The following is a 25,410-nucleotide window of genomic DNA, read 5'->3' on the forward strand; positions in this document are numbered from 1 at the left end:
GTCTTTGTGCAAACTTCTCCACAAGGGTGACAAGTTTTAAAAAGAACAACCAGCAAGACCCACCCTCATTAGAGGGCAGTGTCACTTCCAAAGTGACCCTCCAGGGTTAGCCAGGTCTCAGGGACAGCCCACGGTAAAGTAGCCACTAGCATGGACAGTGAAGGCTTTTATCATAGGACTCAATTAAGAGCAAAGGCTGCCCTTTAGGCTAAGGTTGCACCTTTACTTTTTTTCTAAGTATTTAAAATTCTCTTTGCTAAGCATCAGATGGTCATGATATGTAGACCTGAGTTCATAGCTTTCCCTCTCATCTTTGACTAGAAAAAAATAAAAAATGGTATTCCTAGCAGTCTCCCCGCCATTATCACAATTTTTTATATTCCTGCTTTTAAAATTATTTGAGAGCCATAACTAAGAAACTAGTATTTAAATCACTTCCAAAATACATATTTTTGGGGAAGCAATTTTCTTAAAATATCAAGTTATTTTTGCATGCAGAGGAAAATATTTCTGGTCAGGTAGCCAGCTTCATCCCAGGGTATCAGTTGGATTGTAACCTGTCTTCTATGAGGTATAATCCAATGATGATCCTACTAAGTAGAAGACATTCTGGAGACAGTGGTGAACAGATCTTTGTAGGAACTTGGGCTCTTCTAGCCTGCAGTCCTGGACCTTTCCAGCAAAAATAACCATCAACATTTATCTTACCCATATTATCTAAGGCCTTTTTCAAAGGGTGCAGATTCCTCCAAGACTTCACAAGCAACTGACATCAGGGTCAAGAGAGAGAGGTCAGGTCTCCTATACCCTTTCAGGGTCTCCATGACCCATTGAGGATTAAACATGTCAGCCCCTTCCAAAGCAGACAAGCCTTGTGCCAAAGTGATGGCCTTCAAGCAGGGGGTGGTGGAGGACTGTTAGGGACTACAGATCCCTAGAGTAGATGGCTGCCTCTGCCATCCAACACCCTTCTGACTGTATATTCCAATAGCTGCTACCACTCTCAGCCCTTCCCAAGAGAGGCTTCTTTCTAAGGTTCAGTTCCAAGTCCCAAGCTCTTAGAATCCACCTCATTCTTCACAGTTACAACAAGGCCCCCCCACACACACACACACCCTGGCTCTGCCCCTCTGACATTTCATCTCCCTTCGTGCTTGATACCTCCCCCAGAAGTGGCATCTTGTCACTAGTCAACTCTATCTGGTATGTGTCCCAGTTCTCCAATATTGACACTCATGCTCTTTGTAGTCATTGAGGCTGAAAGAGCAGGGATTACAAGTAGACCTGCAGGGCCCTGTCCACCCGACCTTGCATTGTAACCAAAGGAACATGACGGGCAGGGTGCCATGATGGCATTAGACGCAGGCAGGATTTGGGCCACTCTGAAGAATGGGAGAAGACTGGGAGAAGCTTCAGAGAAGACATTTGAGCTGTGTCCTGGAGTATGAGTTACAGGTAGCAGAGAGGAACTTCCAGACCTAGCTCTCCACCCCTTGCTACAAAATCAACCCAGGAAACAAAGCAGGAAGGACCCAGCAGCTGAAGCACAGGACTGTGTAATAGGAAGTGGGTAGGAGCCAATGCTTCCATCCTTACTGACTCAAGATAGAGCCTCGCCCGCTCCAGTTGTCTGTCCACTGATACAAACTGAGATTTCATGTCAGTGTCTCATTTAAGTGACCCCGCCATCATCTTCTCCGTATGTAGAAGGATTTAGCTTTGTGAAGGTAAAATACAAAATACAGCTTATGAAGTTCACGTTTTAACTGTTAACGAGCAAGGTTCAATGAGTTCTAGTGTTATCTCACCAGCACTTGAAACAGAATGGTAAGGTCACACTGGCAGTTAGAACATATTTAGCCATAGATCATGAGCCTACGTTGTCGAGAGTTTTCCAAAATCAAGTGACAGATTTTAGCTGTTGTGATCTAAAGAGTGTTCGTGTGAGAACCAGGAGGGCCTGGCTTGGCTCCAAACGCTAAGCATACCACCCCTGAGTTACCATCTGCTTTACTTTCTAGTCTGTAGAATGGAAGCAGTTGCCTAGGGTTGGGGGAGTGGGGAGGATGGACTAGATGGTTTCTAAGGGACTCTTCCAGCTCTGCCATTTCCAGGACTAAATTTAAGGAATTTTTTGTTGAGCACAGGCCCAGAACATTCCCTTCATGCCTATCCATCATGGTTATCATGGTGTCTGAAACACTGGCTCCCCTTTCTCTCAGGAACTCTTAGTGTTGCTAACACGCCGACTTGAAAATTGCTCTACTGCTAATAAGCACAGTCCTGTTCCCGCTTCAGCTGAGGGCCTGGCAGGGTCATACAAAGTGAGAGAGCAGCAGCTGGGTCCCCAGACAAAGAATCACATCAGGGTAAAGGTCTGGCTGCTTTGCTGTGGGGAGGAGATAACCCTGGAGGCGCTCCACCTGCCAGCTCTGCAGAGGTTTGCTAAAGCCAGCAAAGGTACTTTTTAATTTTGTTCCCCTCAAATCTCTTCCTTAGAGACCCTCAGAGCAAGGTGAAGAGCTTGGGGCTCAGGCAGGACCCTTCCTTCTTTCCGAAGCCCTATCTACGTCTGTCTATTGTTGACAGCTCTTCTGTCTGAGGGCAGCTGGGCTCTCCGCCACCACCACCAGACTTCCATCTGGTCCCTGGTTTACATGGCTTTCTACTGGGCAAGTAAACTCTCGTTCCCACCTCTAAAAAGACAAGGCACTCCATTCACTAGAGCTGCTGCCTAGTTGACAGCTGTCTTGGCCTTCTTGCTGTGTGGCCAGCAATGTGCTGACCCCAAAGGTGAAAGGCTCTGTCACCCCTTCTCATCCCCCAGTTGGCCAGTTGCTACCAAGGATCATCCAAGAATTTTGACATTTGCCTTTCCTCCCCTACTCCTGCCTCCACAGCTCCTAGTGACTCTTAGGACAGATCCCAATGTGGCCTTTCACCAGGTCAGCTGGAAGGAGGGAAAGATGACTGTATGTATGGTCCAGGAGCTCGGTCACAACTACTCAAGCAATCCATCTGCAGCCCTGAGCCCTTTGCGAAGGCTAGCTCATCAGAAGCCCCCTTGTGTACATACCTCCTTCAACAGGGAACAATCTCAGGGAGAAGTCCTTTGTAGGAACTTAACTGATGGGGGGGGTGGAGAACATACCACCTTTTTAGCTTAGGATCTGGGCATTCAACAACCTTCCATTTAGTCATAGCCCACAGCCCATACTATACAGCTTTTTGGAAGTTTAGGAGAGCTTTCAACCAAATGGTTATTGAGTCCAGGGATGAGAACACCAAACTCCCATGGGATATTCATGAGAGGCTCTATGGAAGAGGTGAGACTTGAACTATGCAGCTTAAGTGGGGAACTTTCATAAGACTATATCTTGGGGGAGGCAGTTCCAATCTAGACAACAAGACAGTAAGATACCAGCCTACAAGACAGAGCCAGTTACTCCCAAATGTGCTCACCAGTCTGTCTGGAAAACCCATGCTACTAGGTCGTACCAAGCCCTGTTTGAGTTAAAGTCACCTGTAGAGCATTTTCTTCATAGAAATCCATACAAAGATTTTTGAGGAAAAGTGACTCCTAATAAGAGGCAACTCCATGACCTCAACTTCTTGCATAGGCATCTTTGGAGTCTTTGAACATTTTCCCATACAAGTTACTGAGTGGGACATGCTTCTATCACAGACCACACTATTTGAAAAGGCTACTCCAAGCCTATTGACTTGCCATAGATTGGTTCTAAAAATCACTTCAGTTCTTCTAAACCATTTGCATAAGAGATTGCCTCCATGAAAGATGGTTGTGACAGAAAGAAGTTTGAGTTGCTCATGGAATACTGAGCAGAGCTTGGTGTCCCATCAGCTAACAGGACAGAGTGTTGCAGAAAGAAAACCCTACAGGGCCTACCCTAATCACATCCTCCCTGCCTTTGAGCTCTGGAATCTCCTGAGCCCAAGCATGTAGAGATTGAACAATGCTGTTACTTGCTCCTCTAACCTTCTACTAGGAACCACTCACTGTTAACAGTCCTTTAAAAGCAACAGCCCTTTCCCAAAAGTGTGTATGTGGACTTCCTATCCATTTTTTCTTATGTCAAATGTTTGGGGGATCTCTGTTTGTTGTTGTTGTTTTAAAAAATTCAGTAAGACATTTTCCTCTTAGGAAAAACACCATTCTTAGAGGCAGAAAATAGCAGGGTGTGAACTGAGTCGGACAGCAATGAAAAGCACCAAGAAGGAGAAAGAGGCAAAGAGACACAAACAGAAAGGAAACTATCTTGTAGGGAGAGACTCGTGGCTAGGGGACATGAAAAGTCAAGTCTAAGGAGACTACCAGGTTGAGGGTTAGAAACAGTCCTTTGCTTGGGCTTCAGAGAGATGTAAGAAAACTGGCCTTTTGAGGTAACTCCTGGAGTCAAACAGAAGCTGGGAAGTGGGGGAAATACCAGATATGGAGGGAAGTCCCCAAAAGGCAATTCCTCACAAGTTATTGGTCATTCTGCCTTCTTGATCTCCTCCTCTCTCTGGTACCCTGAGATTATCTGCAATCTTCTACAATCATTCTTGTCCCACAAGTGCAAACAATGAGTAAAACTGAGATTCCTCAACTCTTCCTTCCTAAATTACAATAAGTTCTGCTCTGGACTTGACCAGGGGAAGGTTTTACTTCATTTTGAATGTAAGAACCACACCTCCAAAGGCCAAACTCCTTCCATCAAACTCCTTCCATAAAGAAAGGCATTCAGAGAATGTTCCTTTCTCTCCCCCGAGGTTCTTAGGATCAATGGCCATGGCCCCTTGTGCTGACTTGACTCTGACTGACCCTCCATATCTGCCATCCCTCCCTTATTTTGCTGTCTAAGACACGCTACTGCCCTCTCTGGCCTGAGTCTTCTGCTCTTCATCCCTTTGAATGTCTACAACTAATTTATCTGTCCCCTTCTTTTACATATCAGTGGGTTGTTTTGTCTTCTTGAGACTAAGGTTGCTACTAGCTAAATTTGGTCCACCGGGATGGCTAGAATTCTGGAAAGATATTATCTTGGGATTTAGAAATAAAACCCAGGGGCTAGAGATAGCTCAGTGGTTAAGAATACTTGCTGTTCTTGCAGAAAACCTGAATTTGGTGCCCAGGACTGACGGCAGGCAGTTCACAACGTCTGCCCCAGGGAGATATGACTCTCTCGGCACTCACATAGGTACCCACACATATGCACATATGCAGACGCATGCACACGTACACATAAATAAAAATAAATCTTCAAAAAATTCTCAGAGGGTAGGAAGCCACTGATGACTGAATCAAAATTGTTCTGGAAAGTTACCCTTTTTAAACCGTTAAGATTTCTGTAATGGTTTCCCTGCCATTGAAAAATCTTCAAAAGATCTTTGATGTATTCACAAAATAAGAAAAGCTGAAATTCCAAGATGAAGACAAAAAGAAAAAAAAAAGAAATGGTCTAAATTTTTATGGTCCCCCCTTTTATCGCCCAGTTGCCCTTTTAAAACTGTGCTTTTGAGTTCTTGACAAGGAACTCATTGTCATCTCTTGCCCACCCAGTGACACCACTGAGCCTCCTCCTCTCACACAATTCTCAATGTATGTACACACTAGCTCTCCTGGAAGACAAGGTCTACACACTGACACCATTGCAAATTCAAGGGAACAGCTCTGATTGTGTTCACTCTTCTAGTTCTCATCTCCCATGCTAGTGGGAAGAGGGCATTAGTCACTCAAAGGAACTAAGCTGCTGCCCAGGCTAAAGGTGAGCTACTAACTCCCCCACCTTCCAAATCACAGATTCATGGAATGTAGGGGTTGGCCTAATGCCTTCAGAAGGGCACTTTTTCAAATCTAGGTCTCAACTGTCAAATTGTAGTCATTACCTGGTTTTGTCTGGGAATGCACTGAGAAGTGTTAAGGCAGCCATTTTCCACCCTCACTACCCTCTGTGTATAGTTTCCTTGGTCCTTTTTCTAGCCAACCTGCAACCTTGGCATCATAACTAGCAGTAGCCCTGATCTGCACATGTAGACAGTCTCCTGGAAAGTACAGAGAGGTGAAGTTGAAATGCAGCCTCCTTTAAGGGCTTGATTTTCTGGTTTTCTTTTTTTTTCCCCCTTTCCTCTTCTGAAGTCACATGGCTCTTACAGTTGCCTTTGCTGTCTACTTGGTGGCCCCATTTTTACCACTACAAAGTAAGTTCCTCAGGGCAGGATCCATGTCTGATTCATCTCTGGGTCTCCCTGCAGGGCTAAACCCAGGGGATCCCCTCTGAGGCCTATAGGAGGAGATAAGGGTGAGTGAGGCCCTAACTGTGGCAGAAAATGCCAAGGATCTGGGAGGAGCATGTGATGAGAGTCTACTTTCTTCTAAGGATGGCCATGTCCCTTCTCGTTCTGGCTCTCTCCCTACACACTCCTGAAAGACCTCTCTCTCACATGAGCTTCTGCCAACTGTCACCATGGGACAGAATCCCCCTGGGAGCCTTCAGCTGTTAACAGCTTAGAATGCCTGCCGCTATTCCCAGAAGTCTTTGCACCAAAGGACAGAGATGGGATAGGGATGGGGTGTTGCATGTAGTAAGAGTGGAAACTTCTGCTCCTGAAGGACATGCTCTCCTGTGTGAGGATTTAGACGAAACAAGATGAGCAAAGCATTGTTTTGTTGTTGTTGTTGTCGTCTTGTTATTTCTTAGTAAAAGGAATGAGACTTATTTAAGGCTGGCCCTGAGGAACATAGAGGCGATTTTTCCATCTCAAATCTTCATGTTCAGGGGTGTTCAGAGGTGCAAAGATCTGTGAATCATGCAACAGAAGTACAGTAAGGCAATGGACAACAACACTCTTGCAGCATGGATACCTTTCTTCAAAATCAAATGTGGATTTCAGATCTTGATCTCACAGTCCAACATGTGTATTTTCAAATAAATGTGATACTTCTGCAAATCAGCCCATAAGCCAAGAAAGGAAGCTGCACCACAGAGACCTCTCTTTTCCATGCCAAATGGAAAAGATGAACAGTTAAAGAACATATGCATAGTCAGGTGGTTGTGGCACGTGCCTTTAATCCCAACACTCAGGAGGCAGAGGTAGGAGGATCTCTGTGAGTTCGAGGTCAACCTGGTCTACAAAGCTACACAGAGAAACTCTGTCTCAAAATACAAAAAAAAAAAAAAAAAAAAAAAAAGTAGCTGATGGAAACAGAAGCAGACACCCACAGCTAAACACTGAGCCGAACTCCTAGAATCCAGTTGCAGAGAGGGAGGAGTGATAAGAAAAGGGGTCAAGACGAGGCTCCAGAAACCCACAGAGACAGCTGACCTGAAGGGGGGGGAGACTTATAGCTGAACCCCCAAACTGATAGCTGAGAAACCAGCATTGGACTGACTCAGACCCCCTGAACGTGGGTCTCAGTTAGAAGGCCTCTGACAGTGGAACCAAGATGTATCCCTGGTGCACGAAAGAACTTTGGGAGCACATTCCCCATGGAGGATACTCCCTTAGCGTAGAGGCAGGGGCCTAGTCCCTACTCCAAATGACTTAACAGATTTTGTTGATCCCTCCTGGAAGACATCACCCTCCCAGTGGAGTAGGGGGGTAGGGGTGGGGTGAGAAGAGGGTGAGAGGGCATGGGAGGGAGGGAGAGGGAACTGGGATCGATATGTAAAACATGAAAAAATAATAAAATCAAAGCACACACATAAATTAAGAAAAATATTTTTAGAATAAAATAGAAGCAATACTTACATTGCCATATGTCATACATACACACAGAAATAAAAAATATTTTTTAAGTTAAAATAAAAGTATGGGCCTGAGGGCAGTTAAGCAGTTAAGGATACTGACTACACTTGCAGATGGCCCGAATTTAATTCCCAGCACGCATGTTGGGCAGCACACAGCTCCCTGCAACCTCTTTCCAGGGCATCCAACACCCTTTTCTGGCCTCTGTGGGTAGCTGCACACATGTGCACATTCCCTCATGAATACATACACACAATTTAAAAAATAACACCCTTAAAAAGTGGCAGTTACTGTAAGAGTAGGAGACCATTCCTCCATGTGTCACAGACAAATGAGGACAGAGTTGTGAGGGTATGACTTCTCTGCCTAGGAAAAATTCAGCTGCCAGGAAACAATGGAGACAGAAGCTCTAATAAAGATCTTAAAGCCTACAGCAAACAGCTCTGCTCACTTACTTTCCTGCTCGTCTCCACCCTCTACGTGGGCCTACCTCTGAGCTGTCCATTTATTGGCCAATCTCTTCTGGGCACTAGGATGTGCATGCATTGTAATTTGGCTCAGAAATGACACAAACATGGAGAGACATGAGAGCCAGGGGCCATGTAGTCCTATCATCTCACAGTTAGCAGACCACCGTGTACAGAAAGATGCATGTCAGGTATTAGAAACTTTGAATATTTCGTCTCTTGTCAACTCATACTGGGATTTGGTTGCTTTTCAATGGAATTAAGAGGTGAGGCTGTTAAAAGCCAACAATACAGTGCTAATGGGACTGGCTGAGTTAGCTCAAGAGAGGGTTCTACACTGAGGCAGCCTCCTATTTCATCTTACAGCATGCACTCACTTGTCATCCACTTCCTGCCATGAATCACAAGTCTTTACCTGCACCATGCTTGTGGCTTTCTACACTTCTGAACCCCTGAACCATTTAATCACCATTCTTTACAAATCACCCAGTCAAAAGAGGTGGTTCACTGCTTTAAAACCATTCAAAGGACATGGGTTCAATTCCCATCATCTACATGGTAGCTCACAACCATTGAAAATTCCAATTCTAGGGAATTGGATGTCCTTTTCTAGTCCCCAAGGACATTGCATGCATGTAGTATACTGCCATGCATGCCAGCAACACACATACAGAAAACTATTATTTTTTAACATAATTAGCTAGCCTCAGATTTTTTATTTTTATTACAGCAGACTGAAACCACTCCTACTTCTTCTTGAGGGAGGAAACTGAAGAGTTAAAGGGCCATAAGCTAAGACTTGTTTGCATTGATTTACTAGGAATTCTGGGGAGGCAGGAATAAAAAGAAAGAGAGGCCACATCAGGAACAGAGTGACCTAGGACCTTTTTTCCAAAACATTACACAGAAAATTAAGCTCTACAGAGTTAGGGCCATAAGTATGTAGGTGTATCAGGAAGAATCCTAGTATTCATGATTCCTCTCCCTGGCACACACAACTATATAATCAACCCCCTACTCTTGATGATGAGCAAGAAGTTTAAATACAATGCAATTCTATGCCCTATCTTGCCACATACATGTAAAAGAGATTTGTAGATGTGGCCAAGACCCCTAATCAGCCAACTTGGGGTTAATTAAAGTAAGAATTTTCCTGGTGGCCCTGACCTAATCATGAAAGCACTTTAATGGGAAGTGGGTCTTCTCCAAAGTCCATGCACCAGAAATGGCAGGCAATAGTTGAAATTAAATTCTGCTTTACCTCAGAGGAAACTGCAGTTGTGACCAAAACTCCAATTTCTTCCAGTAAGACCCACAGCAGAAGATGTAACCTGCCTGTGCCTACACTCCGGATCTGCTTCAGATAAAAGCACTGAGGCTGTTCAAACTACTGCATTTGAGGTCACTAATTGCATAGCAATTGAACGACAATATGTTCAGGCAGAAGTGGATATAATTGCCAGAGCCCTAGAGAAACTAGGTGGCAAGGAAACCTCCCAGCTTCAAGACTCTTGATAAAATCACAAAGCAGATTGAGTGCCTAATGTGTGGCAGGCGACTGTGGCCTACATGGAATACCGAGTCCTGCAGAGGATCTCCACCCTTCTCCTTAAGAGAGCCACCCTCCCAAAGGATTACACCCAAAGTCCTCCCCAGAGGAGGGGAGTGGTTGTTAGTGCTCAAGGAGTCACACTGGCTATAGCCCCAACTCCCACCCAATGAACACTGGAGAAAGGGGCAGATGTGAAATTTACACCCCAGAGAGGCAAATGCCCCACTGCTATTCCAGGACACTCAATTACAGGATTGTTTTCTAGAACTTTCCTTGCTCCCTGTTCACAGTTCTTCCAGAATATTGAAAAATTTACTCACAGCTAGCTTTTTCTCTTTCTCCTTTCCTTTCTTCTCCCTCTCCCCCCCCTTCCCTTTTAGAAGACTCATGGGTTTTATAGGTTTTGTAGCTAGTGAATCATTTCAATGTTTGAATCTGTTTTAAAAGTGTTCAGAGGAACTATTTTTTTTAAACATTAGAAGTAATCAAAAGTTACACAAGATATACAGGAAAATACCCTTACAAAGAAAATCTTCTACCTCCTCCTTTTCCATGATCCCCAAAGCCCTAAGTCTTCATGGGGGGCATTTTTAATGTCTAACTTTATGAAATTTTGAAGTACATTGAGTGATAGAATGCAGAGCACGCATTCTATGGGAGAAGAACAGCATGATGTTATTGATATCTATACATGGAAGCAAACTACAGGCCTACAGAGGCAAGAGTACATAAGAACCATGTATCCAAAAATCCACAAAGTGTTACTGCCTAGGCGAATGAAAATCACCCAAACCCAAGGAGGTCAGACTACAGCCTGAACTCTTGAAGCAAGGGTGATCTTCCCAAGAGGTAAAGGATGAGGCACAACGGCTGGAAGAGGGAGGTGCAAATTTAAGAAAGTTGGAAGAATCTGGGCATGTCTGTGGCAATAAGCCAGTTGAGGAAGAAAGGGAAGTGTTTAGAAAGAGCCACTAATGGGGAGGCTCTAATTGCCAAGTTTAGGCCTCTCCTGTAGCAAAGAAAGCTGCTAAGGGCCTTTGGGGTGGACAAAAGCAAAGGGTTCATGATGACAAAGGTCTGTGTTTAGGTTGTTTCCACGGTGGAGGAAGCGACAAGGATACAAGGGGCGATGGTATCAGAAACAGAGGGGATACAGTGATGTCACTCGAGGGACATCTAACAAGAGGATGTTTTAAAGGTTTTGGTGGGAACCCTATTATTTGGAAAGGGAACTACTAGCCTCAAGCAGCCTTCTTTTCTCTTTGCATAATTGTGGTGGGCTTATATGATATTCTTGTAGAACTCATGACTGAGAATTTCTGAAATTAAGATGAATCACATCCAGAACAGAGCATTTCGACGATGACCAGCTTACTCCAGGTAATGTGTAATACAATCTTAAAGATGCTCCTTGGGTACAAACTGGCAAAGAACATGCAGCTGTGGCCCAGAGATCCATAGAATATCACATATCTACTGGTCCCAAGGTAAGCTGCCAGGTGCTGGGTGGGGTGGCCTCTGTTTCCTCCTCATGAGAATAACAGAAGAGGGGCATCCTGAGATGTGGTTAGCTTTAAAGCTAGTCATATTTCCACTAATTATTTTTTAACATTATTTTGGCCTCTTTTTTCTACAGACCCTGTGAACTTGAGCAATGACCTGATTCCTTGTACATAGAAATGGCTGAAACACCAGTGGGGGCAATAAGGGTAAGGGTGGACACCCACTGAATCCCTCTGGGTAGCAAAGGGATGTATGTGATTGTAAGAGTCAAGACTTACGCAAGATTCACTCTTTTCTCCTTGCTTTAAAATAGAGGGTTGTCAGGAGGAGATAGGAGTACAGAAACTGAAAACAGGAGGAAAGAAACTGTCAGGAAGTAGTCTTGGATGCTTTGGACTAAAACTAGCAGGTTTAGTCACTTGGGAGACAGAGACAGAGATAGGCAGATCTCTGTCCATTCAAGGCTAGTCTGGTCTATGCAGCTAGTTTCAGGCCAACCAGAACTGCACAGTGCATACCTGTCTCAGAACAAAATGGAATTCCCACCTCACCCCCTCAAAGGAGGAGGAACAAATGCTGCCCCTCACTGTCTACTCAAGAAGGAGAGACACCCTCTGTATACACAAGCAAGAGCCAGTCTGCTCTGAGCCACAGCCACAGTGGCAAGCAAGGGGAGAGGACCCTGCTACCCTGGAGCTGGCTCTGCTTCCCACAAATCAGTCTTACACTCCCGACTCACCCTCCAGGTCAGAGGAACATGCTCTAGGCACATCCCTGCCTTCAGATGACAAGTCTGAGCCCATTTTGGAGCAAGGATGAGTGAAGGGATGAGATTAGAGGGTGAAAGGGGGCAGGTAAAAAGGAGACTGGACAGGTCTAGATACGTTTTGCAGCAACACCTAAACAGCTGGCTCAAAGGCAGGACAAACTACAGGAAGCAAGGCAAATGCTTGGGGAAAGCACATGGTGACTTTAAGGTAATGTCCTGGCTAGCTGTAGATCAACCGGACACAAGCTAGAGCCAACAAAAAAAAAACCGCCTCCATGCCATCTAGCTGTCAGGCGTTTTTCTTAATTAGTCATGACAGGAGAGGACCCAGCTCATTGTAGGTGGTGCCTTCCCCGTCCTGGTGGTCCTGGGTTGTATAAGAAAGCAACCTGGGCAAGCTAGGGGGAGCAAGGCAGGAAGCAGCTCCCCTGCATGGCCTCCAGGTTCCTGCCCCGTGTGAGTTCCTGTGCTGGCATCCTTCCAGGATGAAAAATGCTGTGAAAATGTAGGCGGAATAAACCCTTTCCTCCCCCAAGTTACTTTGGTCATGGTGTCTCATCACAGCAATAATGACCCTAACTAGGACAGGTAACTTTCTGAATGCCTTAGTTTGGGGAGATGGAGTAAGTACTTGCTTGACTTATGCTCCAAGTGTGTGTGTGTGTGTGTGTGTGTGTGTGTGTGTGTGTGTGTGTGTGTACGCACACCACACCACACACACACGAAGGACTTGAGCCTAACTTTGCAGCAATCATCTTCCAGTCTTGTGCATCTCCTGGCCTCAATGTTGACTGCAGGTTTTCCCTTTCCTTGACACCAGTACAGGCAGTTGTGAGCCCCCAACACGGGTGCTGGAACCCGAACTGAACTCAGGTTCTCTGCAAGAGCAGTACATGCTCTTAACCGATGACCCGTGTCTCTAACCCTCTTATGGCGCTGGGGTCCCCAGCCTACTGTGTGTGTTGAGACTGTGCTTAGTGGGCAAGGAAACCGTAATAGGTAGGCACTGAAGTGTGTTGTAGACTTCACAAAACTAAGTGGGTACTTTCTGCACTTGTTTTTGCTTGTTTGTTCTTCTTAGAAGGGAGAGGTGGTCAAAGATATTTTCACAAAGTCAAAGCTCCAGAAGCAGGCTGGGAAGTACTCTTAGGATCCTGAGGCCCCAGAAGCAGGCTGGGAAGTACTCTCTGGGATCCCCAGACCTCAGAAGCAGGCTGGGAAGTACTCTCAGGATTCCAGGGGCCATAAGGTATCTTGGGAAATAGACCTGCAGGAGCCTAAAGTTTTGGTTCAAATTTCTGCTATTTCACACTTCATATTTTAGCCATGTTAGCAGATGGCAGACAGATGCATTCATATGGTATTATGAGTAAATATCTTGTTTCAAGTATGTACCCAGAAAAGATAGAAAATTTGGAACTACACAGCCTAATAGCAGGAACCACCAAGTCTGGGTATACAGGGTTCCCAAATACAGGCTTTCATGAGAGAACCCCTGCCGTTAAATACCTCGGGAAAGCCTGACCAGAAAAGGTGATTCTGAGTGTGTTCTGGACCTCCAGTTCCCATCCAAGAAAAAAAAAAGTGTGCACTGCACCCTTTCTCTTACTACAAGTACAGGAAAAGCACTTTGCTGAGGGCATTGGATTGGGAGAAAATCACACTGACTTCCAACCATTATGGCAGTCATGAGTTTCTCGGAATTTTTCCCGTGGCTTTGACCAGGGGTAAGCCAAGAGGTGAAACTGCATGCTGCCTGCCACAACAACCCAAGAAACAGCTCAGCTTTCTATCCAAGGGGCCTGCAGAAGAGACTCAGATAGAGCTGAGGATATATGCACATGGCCCAAGGATCTCAGTTTAATACCACCCATAAACTAGAGGCAAGCCGGAGAGTAGAGGAAAAAAACTTTGTCATTTCTTATTTTTTCTCTCTCTCCACGAAACCCTGAGGCTGAATGCAGTCCCCAACTGCCCTGTCATCACTAAGGCACCAGCTGAGGTGCTAAACCCCTCAAGAGAAAAATTATCCCTCTAGACAAAGTCATAAAAAGGACCCGTGGTAAGATGGATGAGTTCTCATTTTTCTTGTAGAATGTTTTAAATTATAAGTTCATGTGTTTGTGTCTAGGTGTGTGCAGAGAGGGCAGGTATACGCAAAGGCCAGAGACATTAGATCCTCTCAAAGCTGAAGTTACTGGCAGTTGTAAACTGCCCAGTATGTGTACTGAGAATCCAACTCAGGTCCTCTGCAAGAGCTATATGTGTTCTAAACCTATGAGCCATGGTCCAACCCCAAGTCCTCATTTTCTCCTCTTACCACTTTGTTCTGGGGGCAGGCCAAAGCTCTGGGCTCCATCTGTTAAGAAAATCCCATCTTTCTGGCCAGAAAACCAAGGAGGGGGCTCTGGTGTTAGAGGGGCTAAAGAGTGAGAAGGAGGGGACTGGAGAGATAGTTCAATGGTTAAGAGCCCTTGAGTCTCCACAGTGAAGACTGGAGTTTGGATCGCAGCATCCAGGTTGGGCAGATCATAAATGCCCAGATCCAGGGGTGATACCCTCTTCTGGCCTCTGTAGGCACACACTCACAACACACACACACACACACACACACACAGAGAGAGAGAGAGAGAGAGAGAGAGAGAGAGACAGACAGACAGACAGAGACAGAGAGACAGAGACAGAGACAGAGACAGAGACAGAGAAGGAAATTTACATAGGGGAGGGAGAAAATTGCATATAAAACTCAAGTCATCTACTTACCTCCAACTTACATGCAACACACTTAAATAGCACACCAAAGACCTTGAAAATGAGAGTGATATTAGGATGACTGGTACTGAATGTGATAATGCATACTTATAATCCCTGTACTCAGGAGTTTGAGGCAGAAGGATCACAAATTAGAGGCTAGTCTGAACTAGCAAAACCTTGTCTCAAAACTGAACAGTAAAGAAAAAAGAACTTCCAATGTGAACATAACAGAGCAGAATGTCTGCTAAAGCAACATGAAACAAATATCAGGATTTAACAAGACCCAAGTCTAAGAGCATGCTACCCAAAATACACAATCTAAAAGTCTCTGGGATGACAATGACCAGGGAAACTTAAAAAACAAAGATAAAACAATATGAGAATCATTAAGCCTATTATAACCATTCCTTTTGTAGTAAAATGAATGGAAAGACAGTTCTTAGTAAAGACATCTGGCGAGAACCAAATGAACATTTTGTAACTATGAAATATCTTGAGATTTTAAAAACCCAAACAACTCAGTAGATAGGGTGGCATAGAACATTGATTCCTATGATCTCAGTATTGAGACTGAGACTGACAGGTGGATCAAGAGTTCAAAGCCAGGCTAAGTGAGCTACATAGAGCTCAGACTGGATACAGTGGGGGTACAAATGGCAGGAGGAGTCAGTGTACTGGAAGGAAGTCAACAAGAAGTATCCACCTTATAAGCAGAGTGAGAATAGAACCTCAAATGATGCTCAGGTCATCCGAGTCCATGAAGGAGATAAGTCTAATAATGGCTGAAAACTTTCTACATTTGGTGGAAGGCACAGTTGAAGTAATTCAACAATACTTAAAAGCAAAAGAAATAAAGAAAAACATCTTGCCACTTCCTAGCATCTTACCCACTTCTTTACCCAGCTGGGCCCTGAAAATGTGTTTGCGACCCTGAGGTAGGGAAAGGAACAGAGAGGAGTCAGACCCTTACAATGGATGCTGCTTCTCTGACTCAAGTGTCAGAGCCATCGAAAAACAGTTACCCGGGCAAGGACCAGAGTCTGGCGCCCAGCACTGGTGTCAAGCATCTCAGAACTGCCAGTAACTCCATCTCTAGGAGATCCTATGCACCCCTCCAAAGAAAAATGAGACCAAAATCTAATTTTCTGGAAAATATTCTAAAGTAATACCAGCTAAGAAAGGCTAATATATATATCAATCATATGTTCTCTCACATATACAGAATCCTATCTTTTAATTTGTGTCTGTGTGTATTTCTATCTCTCTGTCTCTTTATCTCTGTCTCTTTCTCTGTGTGTGTGTGTGAGAGAGAGAGAGAGAGAGAAGAGAGGAGAGAGGAGAGAGAGAGAGACTAGAAGCCAAGGAAGTAGAAAGGAACCTAGGAGAGAAGGAAAAAGAGGCTAAGAGTGGGATATAATTGAAGTAATATAAAGCTGGCAGGAGGGATACTGGAGGTGGAAGGGTACAAGCCGGGTCGGGGTAGAGAGATGGAGAAGAGCAGGTAGGGGGCAAGGGTCAATCAAAACTAAGTGTATTAAAATGCCAGAAGGTGACCTGTTACTATATATGCTGCCAAGTTCGCTCTTGAAAAAAAGCAAGGTTTCTCTGTCAGGGTCTCCGTTCCTTGTTGGAAAGAACAGCCCAGGGTTAAAACAAATGACCTTCAGTTCAAATGTTTCCGGCCCCATCAGCTCTGATGTAGAGTTCTGATGAGACAAATTTAGAGCCCAGTGCCATGAACAAAGTTGGGGCTTTTCTGTCAAGAGTCTTTAAAACCCCCACAATGGTACAAACACCTGAAGTGAAGACAGATATGGAACACAACCCCAAAACAGGAGGTTCTAGGAAACTAGCAGCATGAGTGTGGTGTGCGCTATTAGCAGCTTATTGCAGAGCCCTGCACACACTGTGGGAAGCTTAGAAACCAGTAACAGGGAAGGAAGCTCTGCTGAGAACATTCCCCTCTCAGTAAGTGCATTTCCAATCCCTCCACATTCTGAGTCCGATGCCAAGCCTGTGAGAGCACATAATAACTGCTGTCTGTACCGCTTCTTACAGTCTACAGAATGGTCCATGGACCTCATCCTACTCCATCCTCCCCATGTGGTAGCAACCATGTGTCTCCTTAGAGGAAGCAGTTTGAGTCAGGATGAAGGGTTTCACTCTGGAACTTTGTCCATTCAGGACAAAGCTGGAGAAAGCCAGGTTTTTTGCCTTCCAACTTTGTCTTTTTTTTTTTTTTTTTTTTTTTCAGCACCAAGATCAGGGGTCCTGATTCCTTCGGCCAAGTTGTGAGTCGCAGCCCTGGGCTAGGGACCAATCATCTCACATGTGAAAAGCCAGCTGAGGTAGACTCAGGTCACCTCCACCCCTTCCTCCAGAGAAAAACATGATTTGAAGCCAGCTCCAAGAATTTTCCATCCTTTTCCCATTTTATTTGTCCCATCTAAGGTACTTAAAGAGGCTCCCAAATACAAAAGTTTTGGATTCTCACACCCTACAGATGAAAACATGGTTCCTCTTCCCTCTTTGACACCAGAGAATGTGCTGGGGATTCAGTCAGGTGGGTGGAGGTTTCAGGACCGTCTCTACAGGCTTTACTGTGTGTCCCGGCATCTGCTTGCTTTCGCTGGGCTTCCCTCCCTACCAGCAGAATCACTTGGTCCCACTGAGCTCTGCAAGAGGCCACCACCCATTCCATGAAACATTCTCAACTCATTTTTATAATGCCTTCTTTTCAAGAAAAACACAAAGACTATGTTAACTCTGAGTCATTGTGTCATCTTTCATCTATTTAGAACAAAAAGGAGTAAAAAAAAAAAAAAAAGGTGACAGGTTCATTTTGTCTACACATCTTTCTGTTTTACCCATTTTGAGTCATTCAACCCAAGTCAAAGCTCAGAGCTAGAAGTGGCAATGCATACCTGGGATCCTAGCACTTGGTGGAGGCAAGAGGATATGGAGCTCAGGGTCAGCCTCAGTCAGCCTCGTAGTGACCAGCAGGCCAGTCTGGGATACATGAGACCTCAAAAACCAATACTATTCCAGAATGACTGTGCTTTCCTGTGTTCAGAATTTGGAACCTTCTACCTTAGGTAGATGGTGAGGGGCAGGGGAAGCAAAGTTTGGTGCTAGACTGCAGGTTTGGATATCTCCTTGGCCATGTGACTTTAGAATAATTAATTTCTCTCAAATTTATTTTGCCATTCTTGAGTTTGCCTGTTTATTTATGTATTTATTGGAATAAAGTTTCACCATGTAGTCCTGGCTGTTCTGGAACTCACTCTGTAGACCAGGCTGACCTCAAACTCACAGAGATCTGCCTGTCTCTACTTCCCAAGTGCTGGGATTAAAGGCAAGCATCACCACCGCCTGGCTTGTTTTCTCATTCTGTAAGAGAGAATAGTAATGTTTGTCATGATGAACACATTGTGTTAGATATTTCATAGAGGATATCTAAGTACCTAACACCATGATTGCCACTCTCATTCCAATTCATATAGGATGAGCAGGACAGTGGACAGGTAACGATAGGTAGGTTTGGACATAACCCTTAGAACATAATTATGTCATTGGAAAATGGAGACAGAAGCATGATTTTTGTAGGACTGACTACTGGAGATAACATGCTAAAGGATTCATCACAGCATTGGGTCATGGTAGACCCTGAAGAGATGAACAGTTATAATGACTTGTATCTTAGAGGTTTCCAGCAGGGGGCAATATCTCAAGCAAGTGGTTCCAGAAAGGTTGTAAAGTCCTTACATCAGAACCAGTGCTGAAGTATCAAAACTGGGAGACAAAGAGACACCACTGGGTTCTAAACCTTCAATGGTCAAACAAAGACCAATACCAGATGTGGAACAAGATATCCAGGAAGGATGTGAGACTTGGCAGGAACTTCTACTACGTGCACCCAGTCATGTGGTGGATCTTCCACAGCCTTGTGATCATGTAGTTACCATGATGAGTCTGATGGTCTCCCTCATCAATGCAGGTTTCTAGGCAAGGTTTTGCAGCCTGCTTTCCTAGACCTCATCCCATCTCATACTGTGCTCCTTCAGCTCTGGGCATTGAGGTCTTATGCGTCTCCTTCATGGATGTTGGTTTCCTCTCTCTGTCCCCTGTCTGTTGGACAATCAGTCACCAAACCCTGTTGATCACACTTATACCTCTCTCTCTCAAAGATCCCACAGACCCACGAACAGCTCAGAAAACTTTCAGAGCCATTTGCAGGTGCAAAACCCCATCACCACAGTAACTCCCACCTAAAAGGACTCCCCACATCCTTCCCTGACCCCTCAAATCCACTCTCTACCCATGACTATGATTATACAGCACATTATTGAAGAGGTTCATGCCAAAATCTGCTCCCCATTGCTTTTATTTTATGATTACTTTTAAAAAAACAGTGCTGGGAATTGAACTGAACCAGGCTCTTGTTCAGATGGGCCCATCCTCCCCAAATTTCCCTATCAATTTTTCTAGAAATAATAATGTAGAGAGTTTGAAATATCCTCCACCCTCTCCTTGAGGCTAGATGTGAACCCATGACTAAATTCCTGCCAGTGAGATGTAAGGGGAGATGTCACATGTGACGTTTAAACAGTCTACTTTGAGGAACAGAACACATCCTTGGCCCCCTTGGCCCTTCCTTCTGGTTTAATGAGTGTGAGATGTCTGAAGCCTCCCTAAAAAATGATGAATTAGGAGCTGAGGTGCTAAGAATATTGGAACATCAGGGCAGGAGACGGGGAATCTAGAAGCCAGGACTAGGGATTTGCTTCTTGTGGGCTTCAATGACACAAAACACATCTCTTGTTTAAACTCTTCATTTTTTTGTCGCATATAACCAAGACTAATTCAAGGTAAAGGAAACAAAACAAAACAAAACAAACAAAAAAAAAAAAACACCCAAACAGGATTCAGACACACAAAGACATGGGGGTGCATACACACCATTTTCTGAGGGTGAAGGAAACATGGAGACAGGAACGGAACACTGTGGGTATGAGGAAGACGAACCTCGTGAACATGTGAAAGGTGGTTGAACACCAGGCCAGTGAGTTTGAACTTCATCCCATGGCAGACAATCAATGCAGAACTTCCTCTCTGCAGAACTGCTCAAGGTCACCCAGCAACCCCAAATCATCCCACAGTTCTAGGCAGCCTCTGGCAGAACTTGGAACAGAAGTGGGATTGGAGGCTTTGCTCTTTGACTCAGGCGGAGCACTGGATTGTGCTGCCAGCATGCATTCCCACCCTCACACCTCCAAGAGAAGACTTCAGGGTCTGCCAGCAAGCTAAGGATCCAGGCCTGCCGTCAACTCAGAGGACCGCTGCTAGGCCCTGCTTAGCCACGCTTGAGAGGCTTAGTAGCCAGGGCCTGTTTAACTGGGCAGTGAGTTCAGTATGTCAAGCACAGTTTGGTTGCTTTATGATGCCTAATACTCTGCTCTGTACAACCTAAGATAGTAATTCCACCCTGTTGTGCAGGTGAAGAAGTCAAACCTCCAAGAAATGAAAACTGCCTACCCAAATCTACTCAGCTGACGGTAAAGTTGATGTACAAAACCATGTTTGCTGTACCCTAAAGACAAGCTCTTCATACCACATCCCAGCAACTTCTCAACTCCTGCCAAAGTACCAGTCAGTCATGTCACTATTCAAACTACCAATTAAGAAAGCATTTGAGCTCAACGGTTATGATAGTTAATCACAACTTTTCCCATAAACTCCAGGCTCTGGGTGCTTACCTGAGTTGCTGTGCTGAGCAGAACAAAGTCCTCCTGTCAGGTTCCAGCTCTGTGTGCCCCCTACAGACAAGGCCAGCACCCATCCTGCAATTATAGCATCCACACCCTGGCCTAACATTAGCTAGTCATGGGTTGGGCAGTCAGAGTCCTCCCAGTCTAGGTTCTAGAGGTCACAAATTCCAACAGGCTGTTCCATGGAATTAGGGACACTCCGTTCTTCACGTCCTGGTGTAGGAGGCAGGGAGGTCCTTGTGCTCACAGATAAGTATTAGGGGAACCAGGAATGTTAAACACACAAGCTTATTCCTTCAAAGAAAGGGATGCATTACCTGTTACCCACCCTGAAGCCTGAAGAAAGACATAGTTAATAGCCTGGTGACCTCTGTGCTATGTGGGAGACCATACTTGATCCTCTCCCAGACACTTATTGTGAGCTTGTCAATCTATAGAACCTATCTTTATAGAAGGTGTCACATGTACTTCACAAAGAGTTTCAAAGTGGTCACATCTTAAGCTTTATTTTAGACATGGAATTGAATTAATTAACCACCAGAACATTTTTCACCAATTCATACTTTGCTTAAATATACCTAAAATCCATCACTCAGGGACAGACTCCTGAAGTTTAAACTAACACTGGCTACTTAGTCATCTTGAACCAAACTGTCTTCTTGCCTCCCACAGAGCACTACTCTGCTGACCGATGTTGGTCACAGAGACCCCAAGCGTAGTCTGTGTCTATCATAACTAGAACATATTTGTTATTTAACATTTGAGCCGAAAGTCTCAGGAAACAAGTGGTCATTGAAAATGAAAATTTTCTTGTTACCAACATTTGAAAAGTTGAGTTGAATTTTGTTACGCTTCCAGAGGGCAACTTTCCAATAATGTGGTACATCCAGTGTTGTAACATGAACCACATATTCCCCCAAGGTCATTTTCCTGCCTTCTTCTGGCATGTCCACAGGAAAGACCAAAGGGAGTGGATGGAACCCTCTAGCATGAATGGCCTCTGCATTCACTGTCCAACTATGAGGGGACAGCCCTTTTGCCAGGCTCTGCCTAAGTTGTCAGACATCTACATCATTCATGTCTGTATCAGCCACCTTTCCCATCCACTAAATTCCTCATGTTCCTTTACAACCTTAACTTAAGTGTCTCCGTCCAATATCCTCCCCCTGAATCAGGGAAAAGTCAAAATATGTTCACCTTTTGTATTATAAACATATTAGACTTCACCTAAGTTCTAGTAGTTTTTAATTTGCTAATAGAATATTCATCCATTCCTTTATAATCAATATTCCCATTCTCAGAAGCAGCTTTTAAAGCAGCCAAAGATCAGATGGGAAATACTAATTTAATTGTGTTTATAACAAAGAGATAAGCAGATACAAGCAGATTCTGATGCATGTTTTGTCAGATATGACAGCAAAATTCTTACAAATACTTTCAGTCCCTAGTGTGGCCAAGAGAGCTGACCACAGCTTTCCACTCTTTCCATGGAGACATGCTGAGTGGTTCTCATTCAGTTGTTGTAGCTTAGTGGCTATCATCGTAAGTGGCATCCAGTTGAACAGCTGGGTCTCTGTGTTTACCAAATGCTTTTTCATCAGCTGCTGCAGTCTCATGAAGGTATACCTTACATGCTTCACACACAGCAATGCTGTGTGTTAACATCCATCAAGGGTAAGCAGCTAGTGTTCATGAAGGACCTTTGGGACCCTGAGCAGGCCAAGGACAGTGGAAGCCAGCTTGGGCTATAGACCAGTTCTATCCTGGACAGCCATAGGATCTCAAAAAAGTAATTCTCATAGGTCCTTTGCACTGTCTGCACCTCAGATTTTCCATTTGTAAAGTGGAAATCATAATAACGCCTGCTCTACAGTGGGGATAATATGAGATAATGGACATAAAAGCACTCTGAGTCCTTGAAGCCATCTGGAATTGCACCCATTATAATCTGCCATACAGGCAACTTTGTCATAGTGCCTCACCTTTCACAGCCATGGAGAAGCAACCAAGCAAGAGCTTGAGGGCTGGAGACTCTAAGCAGAGAAGGCTAACTCAGTCTGCTTCTCCCATAGGTGCAAATCACCTCTGTGATGCCACAGGATGTGAGTGTTTCTCCCCAGCATCCGGCAGTCCACTCTGCTGCATAAGGACCAGGCACTGTCAGCCTGGAGTAGAAGTAGATCCCACAGGCCCTGGGGTGGGCCCACAAGACTGCCTCTACTTAGTCTGGGCTTTCAGAATTTCTGGTGAGCTGCTAAAAAGTGGGGTTCCTATATTCACCTCCTCAGGTCCAACTTGCCAGAGAGGCTCACAGAAGTCAGGGAAATGTCATGCTCATGTCTTACCAGTGTATCATAAAAGACGTTTTAAATGATACATTGGCAGCCAAGTTAATGCCTTGCTGGTGTGGTGATAAGTGCTTATAATTCAAACACTTGGAGGCCCGAGTAGAAGGATGGCCATGAGCTTCAAGCCAACCTCGGCCACAACAGAGGTTACCTAGAGCAAGTTCTAGAAGGGTCTGATCCCATAGATGGTGTCCTGGCTAGTTTTATGTCAGCTTAAGCTATAATCATCTAAAAGAAGGGACCTCATTGAGAAAAATGCCTCCATTGGTGATTAATGGGGGAGGGCCCAGCCCATTGTGGGAGGGGCCATCCCTGGGCTGGTGGTCCTGGGATCTCTAATGAAGCAGGCTGAGCAAGCCAGTAAGCAGTACCCCTCTACAGTCTCTCCATAGCTCCTGCCTCCAGGTTCCTGTCCTGTTTGAGTTCTTGCTCAACTTCCTTCAGTGATACACTATAATGTGGAAGTGTAAGCCAAATAAACCCTATCCTCCCCAGCTTGCTTTTGGCCATGCTGTTCCAACCCTGACTAGGACAGATGGACAAGGATTTATTAATTTTCCAATGCCTTTCTGCAAGCTTCGGCATCTGGAAGCATCTTAAGCTGCTCCATCATGGTTTTTTTTTTTTCCCCCAAGACTCCATTGCATATGCACCACTGAATACATGGACACTGATGGGAGATGTCATTCTGTAAATATGTTTCTGGTATTGGTTAATGAATAAAGCCCTGTTGGCCAATAGGAAAGGAAGATAGGTGGGACTCAGAGACAAGGAGGATTGAGCGAAGAGGTAGGAAGAGATCCAACATGTAGGACCAAGAGAACAGAGCTCCGGGTCCTCTCTCAGGTAAGTTAAGACCACATGGAAATACTTAGATTAATAGAAATGGGTTAATATTTAAGACAGAGCTAGCCAATAAGAAACACTAGTAACAGGGTAACAGCTTTACATCTAATACAGTGTCTCTGTGTGTTACTTGGGGCTGATGCGGCTGTGGGACTAGGCCAGTGGGAACAGGACACATGGTAGAAATGTTATTGGAAAAAAGGGTGTGATCCCATGTGACTATTCTGAGTGGGGATATGGCAAAGCCTGTCTGGATACTTCAGCATTTCTTTCTCAAGGGTATGGGGGTATTATGGTCTCCCAAGAGACAAAGACAGAAGGCTGTTTTAAGGCTAGCTCCAGTAAACAAAGGCAGAAAAGAATGGGTAATTTAAGTTTCTATGACATCCTATAACTTGTCTTGGGGAGAAAAAGGACCAAGGCAAAGGGAGGAAAGGGGAAAAGGGTCTGCCCTTTCTGGTGTCCAAATAGGCATTTGTAAAACAGCACTGGCTGTGAGTTATGAACCAGGAATTTGGGTGTATATGGGGCATCCTAACACAGCAGTTACCAACCCAACCCTTCCAGTCTGATGCTTTTTGTCCCTACCCTTTTACCCCCAACATCTAAGCATGATTCACAGCCCCTACTCTGGGGGTAGTGGCAGAGTCTCTGCACTGCAAATTTCAGTCAGATCTTAAGCCTGGAATCAAACCAGTTATCCAGAGTGTTGGGTGGTGGCCGTGGCAGTGGCAGGAGAGGGAGACAGAGGAATTTAGCCAAGTATCTGTAGGCCACAAGCCCAAACACCCTAACTCTCCTTACTCAGCCTGAGCACACTTGCCATCCTCTTGGGGAAAACCAGAACTGCCTATGTCTGGCTTTTTTCCAGCTCTTTCCTTTCCTTACCTGCTGAGAAGAATTTAGCTACTACCCTGTAGTAGTAGTCATATTTCCTATAGTGCTTCCAGAAAAAACTCAACCGCAGATGCCCCACAGAGGGTGTATACCAACTCATTTCCCCCCTAAACTAACTTCTAATAGCAGGACTTGAGGCATCTAAGAGAAGTTAGACATGGGAAGTTAGACATGGGACATGGGAACTTTCTAACACAGAGCTGTGGATAGGGATGTGAATTTACTCCCCTACCCCCAAACTTTGTGGTCTTGGGAAATTTATTTGGCTTCTTCCAAAAATCTACTTCTGTGGCTCTAAGATAATAGTGAACCTCTCTCTGGTGTTCCCCTAAAAGATAATGTGGAAAGGGCTTGCACACTGTAGAGCTCCATACAGATCTCTTCGCCCATGTCCACAGGCCTGTATTCTTCCTTCTCCCTCCTACCACAGAAGGTTGTGCCACCCAGTACTATGCCATTTCTAACTAAGGTCCCCCTAGGAAGAGGCAAAAAGCATCAATTTCCCCAGCAATTTTCTTCCCAAGTTACCCAGCTCCAAACTCGCCACAAAGAAACCAAACACTATTTTACTAGATGAACACTTCAAGAAAACACTCCAGCTCTGAGTGTTGGAACACATCTATAATCCCAATACTGGAAAGGATCATAACTTCAAAGTCAGCTACACAGAAAGTATAAGGCCATCCTGGAACATGTAAGATGCTGCCTAACAACAACAAATTTCTAAAGTCCACAGGCTATGCCCATTTTACAAGATAAT

At 44.8% G+C, this 25,410-nt stretch overlaps 1 protein-coding gene across 1 annotated transcript in view; it reads right to left on the minus strand.

Moving 5' to 3' along the window:
* The window catches only part of LOC127231762 (aromatase), a 104,127-nt gene extending 83,469 nt beyond the window's left edge, over positions 1–20,658 (minus strand). The window contains exon 1 of the mRNA XM_051197493.1: positions 20,548–20,658. The gene's annotated coding sequence lies outside the window, so the exon portion shown is untranslated. The remainder of the gene's footprint in view (positions 1–20,547) is intronic.
* Positions 20,659–25,410: the final 4,752 nt, after the last annotated feature.

The sequence above is a fragment of the Phodopus roborovskii genome, unplaced genomic scaffold (assembly GCF_943737965.1).
Source record: "Phodopus roborovskii unplaced genomic scaffold, PHOROB, whole genome shotgun sequence".
Classification (NCBI taxonomy): domain Eukaryota; kingdom Metazoa; phylum Chordata; class Mammalia; order Rodentia; family Cricetidae; genus Phodopus; species Phodopus roborovskii.